Here is a 22,326-nt window from a genome sequence, read left to right on the forward strand (position 1 = left end):
GCATTTAAGGAAGGGCCAGTGTTTACATGTGGAATAGTGGTGGCTGTCTGGGAATAACAGGAGTTGGTAGTCTGAAACACCTGGAGGGCTCCAGGTTGGGAAAGGCGGAGTTAGTCTAACATAAGGACTAAGAGATTAAGAACAGAAGAGGAAAGGTCTATTGAGTCCAGCATCCTGTTGTCAGAGGCCAACCAGATGCCTGTGGGAAGCCCCCAAAAGTACCTGAACACAACAGTACTCTCCCCACTTGTGATTCCCAGCAAACAGAATTCAAGGGCATCCTGGCAATAATTTTACCTTCCAGGAATTTGTCCTGTGCTTTTTTCCCCTGGGGAGACACATACCCCTAAACAATTTATGGATCTACATTTGGCAGCATTTCAATATGAGTAGGACATCACCTTGCCACCAAAGGTCCGTATAGTTAAAGCTATGGTTTTCCCAATAGTGATGTATGGAAGTGAGAGCTGGACCATCAAGAAGGCTGATTGCCAAAGAATTGATGCTTTTGAATTATGGTGCTGGAGGAGACTCTTGAGTCTGCATTATGGTGCTGGAGGAGACTCTTTTCAGTCTGCAGCAAATATAAAATGCTTGCAGGTCAATTCTCACACGCATCCAAAGTGCAATGAGGGCTTCTCTAACAATGTTTCAAACCACTTCTAGGAAAGTGAACTATTCCTATAACTCAGAGGTTTTCAACCTTTCTGAGTCCACGGCATTCTTTCTGTGGCACCGCTGTGGGGCTCAGGAGCCGTTATATCACCCCCTTGCTTGCAGAACTGGCAGCTTCTCACCCTTTTTCAAGCACCCTCCCTTGTGGAGTATTCCCTCAGCCTCCCCTCCTCTACCATCGCCTTGGGAGTCCTCTGGGTAGCTGCTGCTGCTGCCCCTGGTCTCTGAGCTGCCCCCCCCCTGCCCCATAGAGAGGTGCCTCCTCACACTGCTCCACAGGGGCCTAGGACTTGTTTGTCCATTCCTAACAGCAGGGGCTGGTGGACCGGCTGGCTGGACTCCCTGGCCTGCTTGCTTGCTTACTCTAAGGCCACCTCAGCACCTGGTAACCAGTACCCCCTGACCAGTCCCAGAGGCACCATTCTCCTGGGGAGTTTGTAGCCAGGGCTGCTGCAACAAACAGCTGTGCAAGTCACTGGGAGACAGAGACACTAGAGGGCATCAAAGGAGAAAGTGAAGGAAAGGGGGACAGAGATCAGTGTTGCCCGTGGCACCCCTGACCTTCATTCAAGGCCCCCTGGGGTGCCATGGCACACTGGTTGAAAACCACTGATATAACGGAGTTAAGCCAAAGAAAGCCCTTAATATGCAGACCTGCTATTACATGCTTTTCTTGTGTTAGACCATCTGCTTCTGGGTATTAGAACTGGAAAAGAAAGCTGATGGGACTGACCTTGGTAGGGCTTTTTCTTAAGTTGCTTGCGATGATGAAGTGGTGCCATTATTAACTTATTTGCAAAGAGCCTCTTGATTTATAAACTGTGGCCACAGTCCCCATTCCTTATCATTTACTCCCTGTATGGCAATGGCAACATCTGTCTCCACAGATGTGAACCCATGCAAATGAGACATATGGGCTTAGGCTGGCACTGGTTTGATCGCAGGAAGAGCTCCTGGCAGGGGAGCACAATATAAACTGTTCAGCAGTCTGCCCCTCTTAACCTACCGTTGGTTGGAGCCTGGGCACTGTTGGAAACCAGAAGGCTACTTTCTTGGTGGGCCCAGATCCAGCCTAACAGATGGCCAGCCAGGAAGGCATGCCAGAGAAACCAGAATGTGCATCTAATTTGATAATTAAGGGCTGCATTCCCCTCCAGACACAATGAAATGGAAGGCCACACATGACTTCTGGCTTATAGTGAGGACAACAGGCCTCTAGTTCAAAACTGAGCTACTTTTCAACTTGGGGGAGGGGGAGGGATAAGCAGTTCACTGGTCCCCAAGGAAGAATTATGAAGATTACAGCACTTCAAGAAAGGAATGATGAGTTGGGGTGGAGAGCATTAAAACATATACTTTATCCAAAAGCCCATTTTCCATCTGAGGTACCAGTGGATCTTTGCCAAGACAGTACTGTACGGCGTCTTCACTTAAATTTCATGTTGAATAAAAACATTGGCAAGAACCTAATAAACCTTTTACAGAGATCTAAATTCGGGCTTTCTGTCCAAAAAGTCATAATGCTGTTGGGTTAGAGAGAGAGAGAGCAAGGAAGCTTTAATATCAGGGGAAATTGCACATCAAATATAGTTTTATAAATGTTTAAAAATAAATGTGTGTCTTTGACTTATGGTTGCAATGGCTAAAAAACCAAGTACTATGCCTTGGCTTAAATAGGTTTTGAGAGAAGATTTCCAGTGTCATATGTGTAGTGCAAATGTGTCATTCCATGGTTAATAAACCTGGGCTCATGCAGTCCCTTTCCCCCTAACCATGGTGCTATGTTGCATCTTCACTAGGGTCAGTGCTAACCACGGTTAGTTTCAAAACAGAATTTGAAGTAGGCACACTGCATGTTCTAGTAACCTAACCACATTAAACAGTGCAGATATAACACTGTAACACAGTTAGCCTTAAAAAGGAGAGGAAGAAAATCAGAAGGAAGAGGAACATGTTAAAGATTAAGAAATTTGGAGTCATTAAGTCTTTATCAGGCCAAAGAGCTTTCCTGCAGCTTAGACTACTTTCCCAGAAGTATGTTTTCAATGTGGGGAAAAACTCTGAGAAATTAAAGATCTTATGTATTCCTGCCAAACGGAAAGTGATTAAAGCAGCCACCTTAGGTTACAGCTTTTGCTCTCTGCAGCCAATATACAGTTTCTTTCCTCTCAAATGAGCTATATGTTACAGTTTTATAGCTCATTGTTCTGAGGACCTCGTTGTAAAATGGCAACTCATCACTTGCTATTTCTTGGCTATGAAAATATTTACACCATGGAACTCTACAGGCCGCAACAGAATTGCAGCAGGACAGATTCTCATGTTACTTTCAGATATCGTGCAAATCCACGGCAACTACTTTTATCGCATCAGTTTTGGGTAGAATTTCATTTGAATGCGTTCTCCCATGATGACAGCGATTAGGATCACACAATGGCAAACCATTTAAAGCCCGTGTTTGTCCTAAGTGTGGTAAATACCAGTTTTTGTCATCGGAGGGTGCTCACAGGTGTGAGCTAGCTACTAAGAAGTGGCATGCTGAAAAAAAATTAATGTGGTAACTTAATAATAATAATAATAATAATAATAATAATAATAATAATAATTTTTATTTATACCCCGCCCTCCCCATTTGACCATTTGACCATTTCAAAAGCTAATGTAAGAATGAATTTAAAATAAGAAGCAAAACGAGTCATCTCTGAACTCGCCTGAAAGAAATCCATAGCATCTAAGAATTTCTGCTGCTATTCTAATAAAATCCCTGTTTTGTTTAAAAAGTAACAGGTTTGTACATTCTGAAGCAACAAAGGGGGGAGAAATTAATGAAATATATAATAAATCAGGGGCAACATCATTTAGAAGATATAGATTATGGGAGGAATTTGGCATCACACTAAAACAAACGTTCTGTCAGCGCAAGCATTTCTGCTTGGCCAATGGAACAACCTAACCTCTCCTCTCCCCGAACAGTGTTCTGTGGGTTCTCCTGACCCCCGCCAGAGCCAAGTGGGTTGGGGGACATGGAAGGAAGGGGGGAGCCCCTAAACTACTTACTTGAATCCTGCCCCATTTTTTCTATATAAAAGAGAGCGAGTGTTCAAACGCTGCAGACTAGTACATTTAGATTCTCTCTCTCTCTCTCTTGTTGGCATGAAGTGTGCCTCTGGGGGTGAAGTCAAATCGCTGGCACCAAGTTGACCTTACTGTGGTGAAATACTGGGCAGTGTGTATGGAGGCCCTGGGCTGCCCAGGCGACAGGACCTCCCTCTTGGCCTCATTGATGTGCCCTCTTGGCCTCATTGATGTGGTCCAAAGGAAAGCAGAGCAATACGTTTGGCACCAGCTTGGCTGCAGGAGTTGCCAGAAGGAGGCATACAAGACACCATCCAACCATTTTAGGGACTCCACTTTGGATTTGTGTAGGGTTTAGTCCTTAGCCTTTTCTTCTCCCAGAGATATCCTGCAAGGCAGCAGACGTATAACAATAACAAAACAAGCAGCCTTTGAAGTTCGTGTTTTCTGTTTATTCCATCCTGATATTCTAGTGACTGGATGTCTTCAGGCGTGTATCTTTGAGGGCGCTTTTGATTGAAAAACGACTCATAAATTTTAATATTATTAGCATACAACAGCAGGCATAGGTGTCACTACCATTTCCATTTCGAAGTCATTACAGAATCTGAATCCAGAAAACCCTGACCTCGTTAGCACCGGGACACAAAATTTCAAAGATCCATTTCAAAGATGAATAGAGAGTCATTTGTTTCCCCCCACAGAGGTTTTTTAAATGGAAAAAGCCATGGTAAATTTCAACCAGGTTGTTTCCCCAACGTAGGTCTTTGTGAAACTGGCTCTCTCTGATAACCTGCCAGGTTTGGATGATCTTGTGGGCATAACATAAGGCTTTCTTTTATTGAAAAAGCTAGCTTTGGAGGACTACAGTCACAGCAAGCATGCTCAGGTGCACAACTGACACTGGCCGTGTTTCACCAAGCTGTCCATTAGGAAAATCAAATGGCTTGTTTGTTTTTAAATGAGCCCTTTCAAACGGATCGTTTATAAGACAAAGAGAGAGAAATCATTAGAGGCTTCAGATAGTCACAAACTAAAACATTTTCTCCTTTCTGGTTTATTTTTTTCTGAGTGGAGGGCTGAATGTGCCTATAGGGAGAATGAATGCTACCTTAACTCAGGAAGCAACAGAAAAGCCTGAGGAGAAATCAACATTCTGCAACAAGTAATTTCGTCATCTTAAAATTGTGCATGTGAGGTTGCAGGCACATTAAATCCTACTGAAGTCTGGGAAATGAAGGCTACGATCCACACTCTTCCAGCCTTAAAAATGTCCTTATCTATAGGTCAGGGAACAATGAGATTCTAGCTTAGTACATTCAAAAGTAGTGGCAATCCTAATGTTGCTATATATGGAAATGTACCAAGTTGTAAAGGCAGGCATGCATTGAAGCTAGTTAGTCTGAAAAGTTCTTAAGCAATACAACTTCTCATCAAGGGTATCATAGAGCTTGGAAAAGTACAGAACTAGGACAACCAAACCAAAAAGAGAGAGGCTGGACGGACTATTTTATGAGGAAAGATTGCCCCTTGCCCCCCCCCCAAATATGGGCATACTCAACATATAGGATTCACTGCCACAGGAAGTAGTGAAGGCCACTTGTTTAGATGGCTTTAAAGGGGATTGGACAAACCCATGTAGGATTAGGCTATCAATGGCTACCTGTCCTGATGTCTATAGACGACCTCCTTGATTGGGTTACAATTCCCAACATCCCAACCACTGGTTACACTGGCTGGAGTGGAAGCATCTGAAGGGCATCATGTTGGAGAATGCTGACCAATCAGTGTATCTCACTTGAATCCTGGTCGGTATAGGAAACATTTGAAAGCTTGGTTGGGGTTTTTCATTTCTTGTAATAATTGTCTTTCAGTTGTCAACAACTTTATATGAACAACTTAAGTTAAACATTCCACTGGGCAAGCAAAAGTCCACGACTATTCCTGAAGAAGCTCTTTAGAACCTGGCCCTAATTGCCAAGCAATTTAAACTATCAGGCCCAGAATGATGTTTGCTGAAGTGTTTTTGATTTCATTCTTATATTTTGGGTTGCCTTGCCACAGAATGCTAAAAGCAAATACTTTGGGATATTCTACCTCTGAACACATTAATGTATACACTGATGAATTAAGAGTGCTTGTAGATATGAATAACCATGATTGCCTTTCTCTGATAGGATGCCCACCAGAAACTTTCAATAGAAACTTGCCATTTTGGAACATAAAACATTTCTTCTGATAATGTTTCCCCTCCATCCCTCCATTTCTTTTTCCCTTGCCCATCCAGTCTGCTAACAGCTTTGCTCTTTATGCCAGCAAAAAACATAATAATGCTTTAAACATATTTGAGATGTACAATTAATATTTTGACACAAGAAAATGCTTTCGTGTTTGTTGACCGTGCAGAACTATGATTATTCTTAATAGTTTTCCATGAATATTCTTCTCACATCGCACCCAAATTTTCAAAGCAGCTTATCCATGCTTGTTCTCAGAAGGCGGTTATGCATTAGTTTGCCTTTTGCATCAGAAATGAACCTCAGAGTTGTCACCAAGCTGATCATTATTCCGTTGTTGTAACTGACAAGGGGTGGAGGTAATTTGCACTGCCTTGTTGGCTTCCGTCATTAATGTTGACCTCTGTTATTGTGAATATATGCAGGATTTCCCTGGCAGACTTGCAAATGGCAATTTTGGATTTTCAGGCTATGGTGTAATTGGCGGCCATGAGTTAACAACTAGCCATGTCACCTGGTGATCCTTGAAGGTTAAGACCTCTTGACAGCTGCTATTAGCTCTGTGAAATTTGCCATTCAGTTGCTTTCACTTGAAGTTTTGAAGGGCCATGGCCAAGGGGTGGGGCACATGCTCTTGGGTGCAGAAGGTTCAATCCCTGGCATCTCCAGGTAGAACCCTGGGGAGTTGCTGCTAAGCCAGTGTGGACAATGCTGAGCCAATGGTCTGTTCTGACATATGTTTAATGTGATGTGTCAGGTCGCATGGTTGTGCTCAACAGAGCAAGAGATGCTACCTGATGCCACAAGACTGTTGAAGGTGTGGCTAACCAGAGGAAAGTGGGAACCCCAATTTAAAACCAAGATTTAAATGGGGAAAGAAGAAAAATCACACTGAAGACTAAAATCACCTGGGAAATATTATTTACCGAACAGCAATGACAGATGGGAAGAAGCTAAAAGGTGGAGAACTCAACAAGAGTCATTATACAGGCATGAGAAACAGCCAAGTTTGTTTGACTGTGTTAGACTAACATGGTCCTCTGGTTTTGCTTGGGCCTGTCCAGACCTTTAGTTGAAAATAATCATAATCACTTCAAATTCTGGGCAATTTTCCCCCCACCACAACTCTTGTCTCCATGAAAAGGGGAGTTCTATGATAAGACCTAATCTAAGAAACTTGAAGAATGTCAAGTATTTTCCTTGGCCAAAAACACACACAGACAAGCACACAGTTTAACTGATTGCAGCTGACCTTGCTTTTTTGTGCTGGAGATAGGGTCATCACAGGTTAGAGCCCACAGCTCAATGGATAAGCCTAGGAATTCCGAAGAGGAGACAGAACTAAATGAAAACAAAATGCCTTTCATGTTTTTACAGATACCTGCATCCCCACCCAAATTCTGAAGAATAAGCGAACAACAGCCAGAAACTAAGGGCCCAGGTAAATCCCAAGCTATCTTTTCTTTTTGCAAGAAAAGATTAAACTTGTATTCCAAAAAGAAGCAGAATAAGGAAATCCTGAAAAAGGAAAAGTCAAGATCAGGTCACACCTTATTTTCTCCCCAAATCTAAAGTGCTTCCTTAAAACATTACCACATGTAAAGCGAGGAGCAAACATATTAGTTGAATAGTTTTGGGACTAGATATGTGAATCTCAGAGTACCATCAAAAGACATGCATGTGCCAGGATCTTCTCAAAGCCAGTTCATTCAAATCTGATGCATCTGTACAGTTCTGCTGATCCCCAGAGAGAACACATGGGGTAGTATTCAACACTGCTGTGGTGAGCTGTCGGGAGACCCTCCAGATTAGAGGTGGGGGCATATGAGGACTGCAGAGGAGGAGAGGAAGAGGAAGTCCTGTTTCTCAGGTGAAACTCAATGGACAACCACTGGGTCATGTGGACCCAATATCCACAAGAGCTCCTCATTTGTTTTATTCTGCATATGTGAGCTATATGTGTGCTATATTCATGTAAGGTAAAAGGTAAAGGACGCCTGGACGGTTAAGTGCAGTCAAAGCCAGCATTTGTCCAGCTTTGCGGGTCACATGGCCAGCATGGCTAAACTGCTTCTGGCGCAACGGAACACCATGACAGAAACCAGAGCGCATGGAAACACTGTTTACCTTTCTGCCACAGCGGTACCTATTTATCTACTTGCACTGGCATGCTTTCAAACCACTAGGTTGGCAGGAGCTGCCACAGAGCAACAGGAGCTCACCCCATCGCAGGGATTCGAACCACCAACCTTCTGATCAGCAAGTCCAAGAGGCTCAGTGGTTTAGACCACAGTGCCACCCGCGTCCCACACAGAGCAGCCCTCTCTGTTGAAAAGCCTTATGTTATTAGGGGAAGCTCAGGAATGCCTTTGAAGCAGACTATAAAGAGTAGGCGTATTCATATAAAGGCCTTCAGTACCCGAGTCCCAATCCATTTAGGGCTTTAATGGAAGTGATCAAATTACACATAATACAGTAGTTGTTTTTATACTGGAATCTGAAGATTAATTATATAGGATTTGGTCCCAAAAGAGTGAAATTTAAATTAATTTATGCCATGCTCCAATTCCAATTTGGGCAATTCATCCCTTCCCCAACAACTTCCCGTATCTTATCCCACAGGGTTAATGGAGGCCCACCAACCATCCAGAGAGTTTTTTCTGGAGTGCAGGAAGGAAGAAGCAGCAGGAAACTTAAGCCATATTAAAAATAATTTTTAAAAATACCCTTTAGGACTATAGGTTCCATATTACAAAAGGCAGGGAGGGGTGGTCCACCCATTTAGATCAGTAATTTAAGGCGTTCTCAAATGTATAGGAAAGAATTAAGCAAAGTTATGGTTCCTTCCCATATGACAATAATTTTCCCAGTGACGGGTCAGATTCCAAAATTAGTCATAATTGTTTGTGGATGGTCACTTGGCTGCCAAGCATTGCCATAGTGGGCAAAGGCGGAACAAGGAGCTATAGGAAGGCATGTTGCGTGGTGAGTCAATGTAATTCTATCTAGAAGCAAACCCTCTCAACTTCAAATTTGAGGGCTGCTATGCAAGTTGAAGGCCACAATCCTATGCATTCTTTATTTGGCAGGAAACCGAAGTTTCTTCCATGTTTGATCTGCTCTTAATGGTCAAGAAGTTTGGGTTTGGTGACTTGCTAGGCTCTGTTTTCCTGAGGCTTACATTCATTACTTTTCATCCTTTGAGGATGCTTATGGCTAGAGCTTAGCAAATTGTGGGCTACCTCTCTTCTTTCCATTGCTGCCCTGAACGTTTTGGAAAGATGGTGGGATTTTTAAAAAATGTAGCAAATTTAAAGAATAGTAATCCCAGCAGCTCAAAGCAAAATGCTTTTCTCCAACCATATTCAATCCCATTGCAACTGCCCACAACAGCCCAAGCCTGCTCCTATTTTAAATAAAACCAACAGAGCTCTACAAATAGTAAGCAGGGGAGAATAAAATAAAAGGGGGGCTTTGGGATCTTTCAAATGGGAACCTGTCAACGCTTAACTGATTTTGTAATGCAAAAAAAAAAAAATACTATGTAACAAAACCTGACACATCTCTCCCCCAGCATTCATCACATTTTTAGATCATTTGTGCTATCCTTTTATTATTTACTACCTACTCTAAAAAAAGAGAGGTCTCTTGCATTTCTCTTTATATCAGAGCTGTTCCAAGTGTTCTCACCATTTTCACTGCCAATCTCTTACAGAGACTTTGCCTTCCCCTCTTCGGCCACTTTGACAAGAGGATCCATTACCATAGAGGTTTTGTTTGTTTGCTTATACCAATCAGTTCATTGCTTGGAGTGCAAATGGCCAGCCTGAGTGATTTCCAGGCATTTCCTGAGTTCTTTTCCTGTGCAGAAACTGCACAATTTGATGCAACAAGCCTGGCAGGAATGTGTCATGTAAGGAAGTGCTCCTGGCTACTCAGCCTTGTAAACAGCCGCTTGCCTACTCACTTAAAGAGCTGGTGTTCTTGCAGAAGGGCAACTGCAGTGAAATTAATTGTGGAAATACTAAAGTCCTAGTTTTTTTGGGGGGGGTGAAGAGGGCAGGATTGTGGGCAGGTTGTTGAAGCCAAACACCCCCTTTTACCCTCCCAAGACCCTGCAAGGCCTTAAGGTGGCTCTGCTCCTTCGCTCAAGCGTACGGATGATGCACATTTAAAGAGTGCATTCTCGCAAATTAACAGGCAGGGACTTGTAGTTTCTGCAATTCTGTAATCATAGGCATTTTCTCAGTCTTTAGCAGCTGTTGCAGAAGATGCCTTGAGCTCTCAAGTTTCAAGCACCAAGACCCTGCAGGCCAAGCAGTTAGAGATTAATTCATTCCCCTGTTGACAGCAAGCCAGCAGAAGTAACAGCAATCATAATAAAGTCACTTTCTCCAGCCTTCCTCAATTACAAATCCTTTCACCAACGACCTCAATCTAAACCCGGGTGTTTCAAGCCTGACGACACTTCCAAAGTTCACAAACAAAAGCAGTTACAGAACTGATGGCCTTAATCTGTATGGCATGCAAATCTGCATCACAGAGATCAATTTGAATATTATAGTCAGAGCACAGGGTTAGACCTTCCCTACTGCACAATTCTGGAATTCTTCATTGCAGAACTCACCAAGCAAAAATCCCTGGTGTGATCAGCCTGGGATCACCTCTCCGAATTATGTTGTTGTTTAGTCCTTTAGTCGTGTTCAACTCTTTGTGACTCCATGGACCAGAGCACACCAGGCACTCCTGTCTTCCACTGCCTCCCACAGTTTGGTCAAACTCATGCCGGTAGCATCAAGAACACTATCCAACCATCTCGTCCTCTGTCGTCCCCTTCTCCTTGTGCCCTCCATCTTTCCCAACATCAGGGTCTTTTCCAGGGAGTCTTCTCTTCTCATCAGGTGGCCAAAGTATTGGAGCCTCAGCTTCAGGATCTGTCCTTCCAGTGAGCACTCAGGGCTGATTTCCTTCAGAATGGATAGGTTTGATCTTCTTGCAGTCCATGGGACTCTCAAGAGTCTCCTCCAGCACCATAATTCAAAAGCACTTCGAATTATATACTATACAACTTTAAATAAATTCAAGACAGGAGCAGAGGAAATGCGTTATCTAGGGCAGACCATTCCCATTTGTGTTAAATATAAATTGCCCTACATAAAACGAAGGACTTCCAATAAGCACTAAGTTGCTTAGGGCAAGGATGCAAACTTTACCTATGGATCTCAAATGAGCTCTGTATACAGCAGAGAGAAATGAGAAGGTTACCCTGAATTTATGAAAACATGCTCTTTGAGGAAGGGCCATAGCTCCATGGTAGAACAACTGCTTTGCATGCAGAAGGTCCCAGGTGCCATCTCTGGCATCTCCAGATAGGCCTGGGAGAGAAATCATGGAGAACCATTGCTGAATGGTCCAGTAGGGTGGTCCTCCTCGTTTTTATGCACATCCTGAAAAGGAGTAAAGGAAGAAAAAGCTAGGAACTCTATCTAACCATTACTTCTTAGCTGGAGATATCATAACACAAGTGTAAATGTAAAATAACCATGTCCACCGTCTCAGGCTAAAAATGCCCAAGCCATAGAATTATAGAGTTGGACAGGACCATGAAAGTAATCTAGTCCAACCCATTCAATGCAAGAATCTTTTTGCCCAACGTTGGGCTCGAACTCACATCCCTGAGATTGAATCTCATGCTCTATCAACTGTGCTATGAAAGAAACAAGAGGTCCTTAATGCCAATAGCATTGTTGCATTCATATTGCTTACTTAATCCTGCTACTTCAGATGCACTACTAAATGCAAGTTTGTCACACAATACAATGATATTGTATTCTTACTGCTTGTCAACATCTGCTGTAACTCAAAAGGGGCTAGATGCTCCGGCCATTTCCATCAACGAACTGTCCCCTTGTATTTGGAAAAGTACTAAAGAAAGTGTGTCTGTGTTGTAGCACAAATGACAGGATCAAATGGGAAGGAAATGGTGTTGCAATTCGAAATGGAAACTTACCCAGCTGCACTGTTTTAAACAAATAATTTAAGTTGCTCCAGGCTGCGCCAATACAGTTCCAGACACGTTCGACTGCAAAAACCAAAGGACATTCTTGGGGAAGAGGAGCCAGAGTTCAGTTGCAGAACACATGCTATAAATGCAGAGTCTTGAGTTCCAATCCTCAGCATCTCCAAGCAGAGCTGAGAAAGACCCCAGTATGAAACCCTGGAAAGCTGCTGCAGTCAATCTAGACAATGATGAGGCAGGTGGACCAACCATTTGATTCAGTAGTAGTGTTTGGATGTCATGCTAAACCAGGCATCCCCAAATACGGTCCTCCAGATGTTTTTGGGACTACAATTCCCATCATCCCTGACCACTGGTCCTGTTAGCTAGGGATGATGGGAGTTGTAGTCCCAAAACATCTGAAGGGCCGAGTTTGGGGATGCCTGTGCTAAACTATAGTTTTTTGTTGTTTAGTCATTTAGTCGTGTCCGACTCTTCGTGACCCCATGGACCAGAGCACGCCAGGTCTCCTGTCTTTCACTGCCTCCCGCAGTTTGGTCAAACTCATGCTGGTAGCTTCGAGAACACTATCCAACCATCTCATCCTCTGTCATCCCCTTCTCCTTGTGCCCTCCATCTTTCCCAACATCAGGGTCTTTTCCAGGGAATCTTCTCTTCTCATGAGGTGGCCAAAGTATTGGAGCCTCAGCTTCAGGATCTGTCCTTCCAGTGAGCACTCAGGGCTGATTTTCTTAAGAATAGAAATCTTCTTGCAGTCCATGGGACTCTCAAGAGTTCTCCTCCAGCACCATAATTCAAAAGCATATGTAAATGAGCCGACCCTTTCCCCAGCTTTGTGTACCCTGCCCCTCTGGCGCAGTCAGGTGAAGGAGTTTGGACGCTTTCCCTTCCACTTTTGATTAACCACGGTTTGCTGCATCATCCAGACCAACAAACTATGACTAACATGATGTTTAGTGAGTTTCAAACAAAGCTGACTTCAAATAATGGTTGTTGCAGCTGCCTTGATTAAACTGTCACAGTTGCCAATAAGGAACTATAGGATACAGCTATGCGGTTAACCAAGTGAATAATAAAACATACCAGGAGGAAAAGGATGTGTGGTTTATGATTACAAAAGGTTCCATGATAGCAACATGAGTATTAATACTTGACAAGGTAGGCTCTTTGATGCTGGGCCATAGTGAGCCAAAAAGGTAAAAGTACCTTTTAAACAATTCGCTCTAATTTTAGTTGTTGTGCAAGGATATCTTTCTTCTACCAGCCCAAAAACAGATCTCATTTAATTCCTAAGGCCTTAAAAGGAAGACAGCTAGTCAATCATTTTGAAAAATGTGAAAGCAGCACACAGACTGGTGCCTTCATTAGGAAATGAATCTGGGCCGCACATTGTCTCTCAGGTGGTTCAGTGTGCAGAAAAGTTTGGCAAGAATTTTAAAAATGTAGCGGTTTGAGTAACACTATACCAAGAGACGACCCCAGTTAGTTTCACAGACTGCAGGAGGGACAAAGTGCCCCCTAAAGTATGCAGGCCCAACCCAATTATGAGAAAAATGTGGCCTCCAAACCAGCGTCTGCCATGGGATCAACTTCATGGGCTCGGGTGTATTTCAAACAAGAAAAACACAACTCTGTGGATCACATTTGTGCCACATTATACCAGCCATTCCTGAGTGATGTCAGCTTAGCCAGACTGCACCAGAAAGTACTTGCCAGCCAACTATCAGAGCCAAGTGTCTTTCACAATCTGACTAACCCTACAAAGCCACTGAATCATATTACAACGTAGCACACTGCACAAGTTAAGTTGATTTAATTAACTCTAATCCAACACCAGAGCAAAAGTGTGACAAAACTGGCTTGGGTAAACAAATATACACTCCAAACATGCACTAGCTTCCTAGAAACCATGGTCTGCAGAACAAAACCCAGCATGGTGGACATTTCCCTTTCCCTAACTTCATCCCTTCCAGAGCACCTTCTCATCTGCTCCCTCAGTCCAGAGTTAGGGTTAAACCAGACATAGGCAAACTCGGCCCTCCAGATGTTTTGGGAATACAATTCCCATCATGCCTGACCACTGGTCCTGTTAGCTAGGGATCATGGGAGACATAGTCCCAAAATATCTGGAGCACTGAGTTTGCCTATGCCTGGGTTGAACCCATGCTCGCAGGTTCACACATAATAGCAAGTTGAGATTAGGCTCACTCAGGCTCATTTTCACTCAAGCACACTGTGTTAAACCATAGTTTAGCATGATGTGCAAATGCGGCCATTATGTCTGCGATAGGCCAGGGTTTCTCCCACCTGTCATTGGTGCTATTTATTGGTGCCACTGTTTCTCAGAAGCTGCCACACCCTGCTCCACCACCACAACCATTTTTTAAATAAAATAAAAAACCCACAGTCCATTCCAATCCAAGCTGGTAATTATAAGAACCTTGCAACGTCAAGAATTTGAGGGCCAAGTTTGTTTTCCTCTTTTGCTTCTGAGCGATGACTTTTTAGGTTCTGTATCTGAGGGCAGGGACTGTCCTGCATTATTTTACTGACTCGTAAGCCACTCTAGCTTTTCCAGCATGAACGCTTTGTACAAACAAACAAAATCCATGCACATAGTTCCTTTCTGTTTCGGATTTGTCTATGCCTCTTAGTTCTGCCCGGTTTAGACACTTGTGGCTTATGCAACACTGTATATGACCAGATCTGTTTCACAGGAGCCTGTCCCACATTTAAGCAACAACAGTAGAAGAAGTGCATAGCATCTGCTGCCAATTAATGGCCAGCTGAGAAGAGCATTGAGACACATCAACACCAGCTGCCTATTAATTGCTCCCATGAACAATGTTGCACCTAGGCCATCACTGCTACTATACATGATCAATGAAAGATGGCAGAAACAACAGTTTCCTCATTTTAGAATACTTTTTTTAATAAAATGAAACCTCATCACAATCATTACTAAGGCTGTCCTCATTTTTCTGGCATGCTTTAATTCCGCAATCAGGCATTTACTGCAGAATCCAATACTGTACATGTTTAAACTTGGAAATAAGTCACACTGTGTTCAATGGAGCTTGCTTCCCGGTAAGTTTACAAAGGATTAAAGCTTTAGCACTGAAGCTCCCACAAGTCTACACAATCTTAAGGATCAGCTCAAATAATAAGATGTCCAGTTAATTAATTTATTAAATTTATATCCTACCCTTTCTCCCCAAGGAGCTCAGGGTAGCAAACAGAAAGTAATGAAACAATAAGGCTGCTTGGACGAGTGAAACCGACCACCTGATTCCTTGATCCTTGCCCATCCTGCTTAAAGAAGCAGTTATTGAACTGCTTCTTTAAAAACCATTTTGGGACCTGGCCAATATGGCCAACTATTGCCCAGTCTCAAATCTTCCATTCTTGGGCAAGGTGATTGAGCGGGTGAACAACTCCAGGCATGCCTGGAGGATACGGACCATTTGGATCCCTTCCAATTGGGATTCAGGCCTCATCATGGGGCTGAAACTGCCTTGGTTGTCCTGGTCGATGATCTCCGGCAGACCAGGGACCACGGTGAAAGATGTTCCCTGGTCCTGCTGGATCTCTCAGCGGCCTTTGATACCATCGACAATGACATCCTTCTGGACTGCAGGGCACTGTTATATAGTGATTCTGCTCCTTCCTCCTGGGCTCTGTGCAGAAAGTGGTGTTGGGGGATGAGTGTTCAGACCCCTGGGCTCTCACTTGTGGGGTGCCTCAGGGCTCTGTTTTCTCCCCGATGCTTTTTAACATCTATATGAAGCCGCCAGCAGAGATCATCAGGGAGTTTGGGCTGGGAATTCACCAGTATGTGGATGATACCCAGCTCTACCTCTCTTTCAAATGTGAAGCAGTGAAGGCAGTAAAGGTCCTGTGTGAGTGTCTGGAGGCAGTTGGATAATGGATAGCAGGACAGACGTACTGTTTTGGGGGGACAGGGTGCGGACAAGTGTGAGGGATTTCCTGGTCCTGAACTGTGCCCCTGAACTGTGATGCCCTCCCTGCGGAACACCCTCCCTTCAGATGTCAAGGAAATAAACTGACTTTTAGAATACATCTGAAGGTAGCCCTGTATCAGGAAGTTTTTCATGTTTGATGTTTTAGTACGTCCTGATATATGCTGTGAGCCACCCAGAGTGGCTGGGGAAACCCAGCCAGATGAGCGGGGTATAAATAAAAATATATTATTATTATTATTATTATTATTATTATTATTATTATTATTATTATTATTATACAACAGCTTGCAATGCCAACACAGCTGCAGACTGGGAAAGATCTAAAATTAAAAGGCTTGGTGGAAGAGGAAGGTCCGAAAAGTAAGGCACCATAAAGACAACAGAGGCTGCCTCTGACTAATATTCAAGGGGAGGGAATTGCAAAAGGTAGGTGCCACAATACCAAAGCTGCTATTTGGTGATTAGATTATATATCTGGGTTTCTATCATTGCCATCATCCCATGGGTATAAATTTATGTTTAACGACTGCTCTGAAATAGGAGACATGGGCCATAATAGACAAGTCGGAAGAAAATCCTCTTTTATTAGAGCCATCCAGGTTGGCTGCCCTCATCACTGCCTCCGGTGAGAGCAAGTTACACAGTTTAACTATATATGCAATGCACAAAGAAGTACCGGTACTTTATTTTGTCTTCCAACATTCAGCTTCACTGGATGTCCATAAATTTTAGTGCCTTGATATAGAGAAACTTCCCTCTTTCTACTTTCTCCAAACCATACATAATTTGATAAAAACTCGCCTCTCACTCACCTTTTTGCTAAACTGAAAAGTCCCAAACACTGCAAGCTTTCTTCATAGGGAAGGCGTTCCATCCCCTTGATTGTTTTGGCTGCCCTTTTCTGAACCTTCTCCAACTCCGTAATATTCTTGTGGATGTGAGATGATGGAACTGTACACAGTTTTCCAAATACAGTCGCACCTTTGCACTTTTGCGGGGGGGAGTGGGGGCTTGGATTGGGCGGAAATGTCCTACCACCCAGCCCTGCCCATCTCCATTAGCTGCCCCTCCCAGTTAGGTGTCATCTGCAAATCTGATGAGCATTCCCTCAATTTGTAACAGAATTTGATGGGAAATTGTGGGAAGAGGGGGTAAATAAACATAAGAGCCAATATGAAGTGAATGGTGTGTGCAAAGTAACTGAAGAAAGAGTCTAAGCTGATTTGGATGGAAAAATTGTTGGCTTACTCCCCAGCTGTTGTGGGACTACAACTCCCATCATAGAATCTTAACAGTTGGAAGGAACCCAAGGGTCATCTAGTCCAACCCACTGCTATGCAGAAATCTCAGCTAAAGCATCCATGACAGATGGCCATCCGATCTTCTTAAAAACCGCCAAGGGAAGAGAGTCCACAACCTCTCGCGGGAGTCTGTTGTTGGACCACAACTCCCATCATCCCCAACCATTGATCCTGCTAGCTAGGGATGATGGGAGTTGTAGTCCAACAACAGCTGGAGACCGAAGTCTGAGAAACAGTGTTCTAAATTTTATTTAAACACACAGATAAGCATGCACATTAATGCCTATGGACCCATTCCCCCAAATCCTTTAAGAGCCAAGCAACTGCTACCCACTAAGTTCAATGGGATTTACTTTTGCATATGTGAGCATCAGATTATTGCCTAATATTTATTGAATCCTGTTGATAGGCCTACTTAAAGCCTAATCAAGTATTGCAACTTAATTGGATTGTGAATTGCACTGCCCTCTCTTCTAACACCACTAATTAGCATCCTCATTCAAGTGCTTACTACACAGTGATATCTTGAGATGTTTTGGTCAGGCACTGTATGCTCATTCATGCTCCTCTTGGTATGAAAAGCGCTTCCTCTGCCAGCCACAACACAGAAGTACGTGGATTTTCCAGCCTCTTCAGAAAATATTTAATTATGTCCATAAAACATGCCTAACCCCGGCCATTTGTTTGTAAGGCCACCAAACCCTGACTTTTCATTTGACCCAAAATTGTATTAACATCACTATCATCATCAACAAAATACTTTTATGCGTCTTGCAAAGTAAATAACGCAATCCATGTTGCCAGAGTTCAGAAAGATTCACAAACTAGAGTGCAATCCTAACTCCATTTCCTAGGGAGTAAGTCCCAATGAATAGAACTTACCTCCGAGTAGCATTGCACTATTAAGACTCCCAAAATACACTCGTGGATTAACTGACTTAAATTCAACAGTCTTGCTTGTTTTAAGATGGTTTAGCATTCACTCAGAAGCAAGTCCACCTGAGATCAGTGAGACAAATATTACTTATTAATCATTATGACAAGGATGCCTCTGAGTACCGGTTGCTGAGAAGCACAAGTGAGAGAGTGAAATTTGCACTTGTGCCATGTTTGTGAGTTTTCCATACGTGTCTGGCTAACAGAAGAACAGAAGAAGAGCCTTCTGGATCAGGCCAGTGGGTGGCCCATTCTGTCCAACATCCTGTTATCACAGTGACCAACCAGATGCTTGTGAAAAGCCTGCAAGGAGGGTATTAGCGCAAAAGCACTTTTCCCATGTATGACTCCCAGCAGCTGGTATGCAGGGCCATACAGTACTGCTTCTGACAATGGAGGTAGAATATAGCCATCAGGGTTAGTAGCCTTGGCTGGCCACTGTTGGAAGAGAATGCTGGACTAGATGGACCATTGGTCTCATATGGCAGAGCTCTTCTTATGTTCTTAAAGCACACTGGAAAACAACGCTATAAATGGGAGCTGGGAGAAGAAGCTTACAAAGGCACCCAGGCCCTCAACCACCATGCCCACAAGCCAGATCCAAAAATCAGTAATGATGGGCAATATGCTGGGCTTAGTTGCCAGAGATCCCAAAGTTGAGTGATCTGCTTCGGGTAAGTCACCACCCCCTTGCCCAAGTTACCTCACCACGCAGCTTGTCTGGTTCACACATCCCTGGCTATCATAGGATGACTACAATACCAAGTGGCGCCTGTATGTATGAGCCATCACTATCATATTAGCCCAGACACATTGCTTTTCACTTAAACCGGTTCACACATTCCGCAGTCAGGCACCTCTTGCACAATTACCAGTCTCAGCAATCCAGTGATCCGCATTTATGTGCAAACCAAAAAAAAAAAGTCCAGATCTAGACATTCTTTGCAAGGCTACTGCTAAGCATGGCCTGAATACAGTAGATCCACCTCTCATATCCACTGGGAAATCCAGATGGTGGAGACCACATTATATACATTAGCAACGCAAGTTGTGGACAAAACATTCCAGCATGCAAATATATGAACTGCCAGCATCAAGCAGCAAGGGAAGCCTGCCTCCATGCCATACATGTTTCCCTGATGCATCTAGGTGGCCACAATTGAACTAGGTGGACTCTAGATTTGATCCACCATGGCTTTCCTTGCATTCCTAATGGCTAGTGAGCATCTAAGCACACCAGCTTAGAGCTTGTAAAAGTCCACGCAAGACTAGGATCTACAGTGCAAGAAACCACTTGTGTGTGCTTTATTTCTAAAATAAACATTGCATATATAAAACAAGTCTTCCTATTACATAAACTTGTCAGCATGCACATTTCACAGGGATAAAGACATCACAGGGGGAAATATTTAAAGCAAGACATTCCGTATCTGACACCTTCCCTTCATTATCCGCACCTTTCATTATCCACATTCCAAGAGACTACAAAGAAAGAAACTTGTAATCAAAAGGGCCCTTTTGCCCACAGAGTTCAAAACTAGCAAACCTCATCCCATTTACAATGTTTAAGTGCACACACACACAGAGAGAGACCTTATTCTGTGTATATACTGGACTGCCAGTGACTCATCCCTTAAAATATAGCTTTTAGAAACTTTTTTTATTTAGATTAATAGATTTTGTCAGACAAGGAACACAAGCAGACGCCACCACATTCCTTGCTTCTTGACACCGCAGTTTGCCAGCGCTGGATGACCAGTATAGACTTGACTGGTAACTAACAAAGAGCAAGAAGGTAAATTCACCCAGCAGAGAGTGGGAGGGGAGCTGGCTGAAAGTTGAGCAAAAGATCCACGGAGCAGAAAAGTTCGTTCATCTGTTTACCGGCTTTAAAACAAACAACAGAAAGAACAGAAGGGGCGCGATCCCAGACCTGCTTACCTGGGAGCAAGTTCCACTGAACCTAATGAGACTTACTTTCGAGTAGGCATGCACAAGATCGCACTGTAGATTACAAAAGTGGTGTTTTGTCTAAAAGGCCCTTTGAGTTTCAGGACTCCCTCTAAAAGCAAAGCGTGCACATTAGCCAACCCTATTTAAAATCGGGGCGGGGTGGAGGGGGGAGAGTAAAAGTAGAAGCTTGTCTCAGAAACTGCATGCCAACTGCTCCCACATTTTATAGGCAGACTTTTTTCCCCTAACACAAAACACACAGCATCGTCTTATCACAAGATTCCAGCTTCCTGTTTAACGCTATAAACTGCGTCCACACTCTTCAATTTCGCCCCCCCCCGCTCCGATCCCTGCATTTACCTGTTTCTTGGGTCACCCAAAAGCAGCTTCTTCTCCCCAACGCGCCTCGTCCGCTGGGATCCCTTCCTTTCTCCGCCCCCAAGAGAAAAAGTAAAGCTTTTATGCAAAGCACACACGCACGCATACAAAACTCCGTGAGGAAGATCCAGCGATGGATGCGCAAAGTTTCCTTCTTCACCAAAAAATCATAAAAATCCAAGCAGCAAGGGGAAGAAAGTTTTAAGTTGATCGCTGCAATAATACTAATAATAATAACTGGAGACGCGCGGGGGGGGGGGCAGTGCTGTGAGAAAAGGGAGAATCTGGATGGTGGCGAAGTTTTGTTGGGGAGCAGCAAACAGGGAGAGAAAGAGAAGGAAAACCGACTCCGCCTTCTCCTCCCCCTTCGCTAAGAAACACACTCGTGCGTCCCAGCGGCGCTGGGGAAAGTTTGGAGAAGTTTGAGAGAGGAGGCATAAAATTCGGGAAGGAGGGCAGGACGGGCGCTGGGACAGGGGGCGGCTAGGGAGCCAGGAGGGTGGGGAAAGGACGTGAGGGAGGGGATTGGAGTCTGGATTATAAAGCGAGGAGGAGCCGGAGTGGCGGTCGGGAAGCGCGCGCGCGCACGGCGCTCTTTCTCTGGCGCGTAATGCGGAGCTGCTTGGAGGAGCAGCCGCCGACCTCGGAGTCACGGCCCAGGAATGCCAAGAATGCGGAGCGGCCGCTGCCACGGCAGGGCAGGAGACGTCGGCGGGGACTTGGCTTTCTTTCTTTCTTTCTTTCTTTCTTTCTTTCTTTCTTTCTTTCTTTCTTTCTTTCTTTCTCACCTCTTTTCCCTCCCCCCCTTTTTTTTTACACTGCTCACACTATACATTAATGTATATAGCAAATGAATGGAAGAGAGGAGTGTGGAAAGGGGAAATTAAAAAAAAATAAATGGGCTGCTCGTCCAGCCCAAGCCAAGGATGATGCCTTCCAAGTGCGACTCTCTCCCTCGGAGGGCAGAGCAGATGCCAAGGGAGGGAGGAGGAGAAGGGAGGCGCCGAGGTGGATCTCAGCGCGGGTGGGGATTGCTCTGCAGGAAGGCGCGCTGCAACCGCTTCGTTTCGCCCATGGCGGGCACCGTGGGGGAGAGGGCAGGAAAGGCCCGATCGCTGCCTGGGGTGGACACACTTCGTATCTGCAAGGGTCCTCCTGCCGCAAAGCAAAAGAACCGGGAAAGTCGCGCTGTTGTGTTTTGTGTGTGTCGCAGACATGGGGAGGGAGGCGCTTCCCTGACTCTGAAGGAAGTTTGGCCTTGGAGAAGAGGCGGCCTGGGGAAAAAGAAGCCGAAAGGGAAGGTGGCGGCTTTTCCCCTCCGCGGGTTGGAGCGGAGTTTGAGAGCCAGGCTTCGTCTCGTCCCTTTTATGAAAGAGTTCCTTTGAAAACCGCCTCGCAGGCCTGCTTGCAGGGAAAGGCCTTCCCAGTTCTTAGCCCGCGTTTTAAAAAGAATAGCTTCCAACTCCTGGGAAGGAATTTAAGGCTGCATCTGCACTATGCATTTAAAGCAGGGTCAGTCATGGGTCTTTGTTAAGGGTGCTGGGAGGTGTTAGGAGACTTCCCAATCCCCCCACAGAGCTGCGGGCGTGGATCCTTCTTCCCAAGAAACTCGGGGATATTGCCACGTGCCACAAGCTTTTCACAGAAGACATTGGGATATACTTGAAACGCATCAAGTCACATCAAGTGCCACTCCGGCCTTTACCATGTTGTCAAGGTCTGCTCTGCTTCCTATACACCACGTGGTGGACCATCAAAACCACAGGCCT

General features: G+C 44.3%; 1 protein-coding gene across 2 annotated transcripts in view; it reads right to left on the reverse strand.

The window, feature by feature from the left end:
- The window catches only part of PTPN14 (protein tyrosine phosphatase non-receptor type 14), a 118,186-nt gene extending 96,849 nt beyond the window's left edge, over positions 1-21,337 (reverse strand). For both annotated transcript variants that reach the window (XM_028724654.2, XM_028724653.2), the window contains exon 1: positions 20,540-21,337. The gene's annotated coding sequence lies outside the window, so the exon portion shown is untranslated. The remainder of the gene's footprint in view (positions 1-20,539) is intronic.
- Between the last annotated feature and the right edge of the window lie 989 nt (positions 21,338-22,326).

The sequence above is a fragment of the Podarcis muralis genome, chromosome 3, assembly GCF_964188315.1.
Source record: "Podarcis muralis chromosome 3, rPodMur119.hap1.1, whole genome shotgun sequence".
In the NCBI taxonomy this organism is placed as follows: Eukaryota; Metazoa; Chordata; class Lepidosauria; order Squamata; family Lacertidae; genus Podarcis; species Podarcis muralis.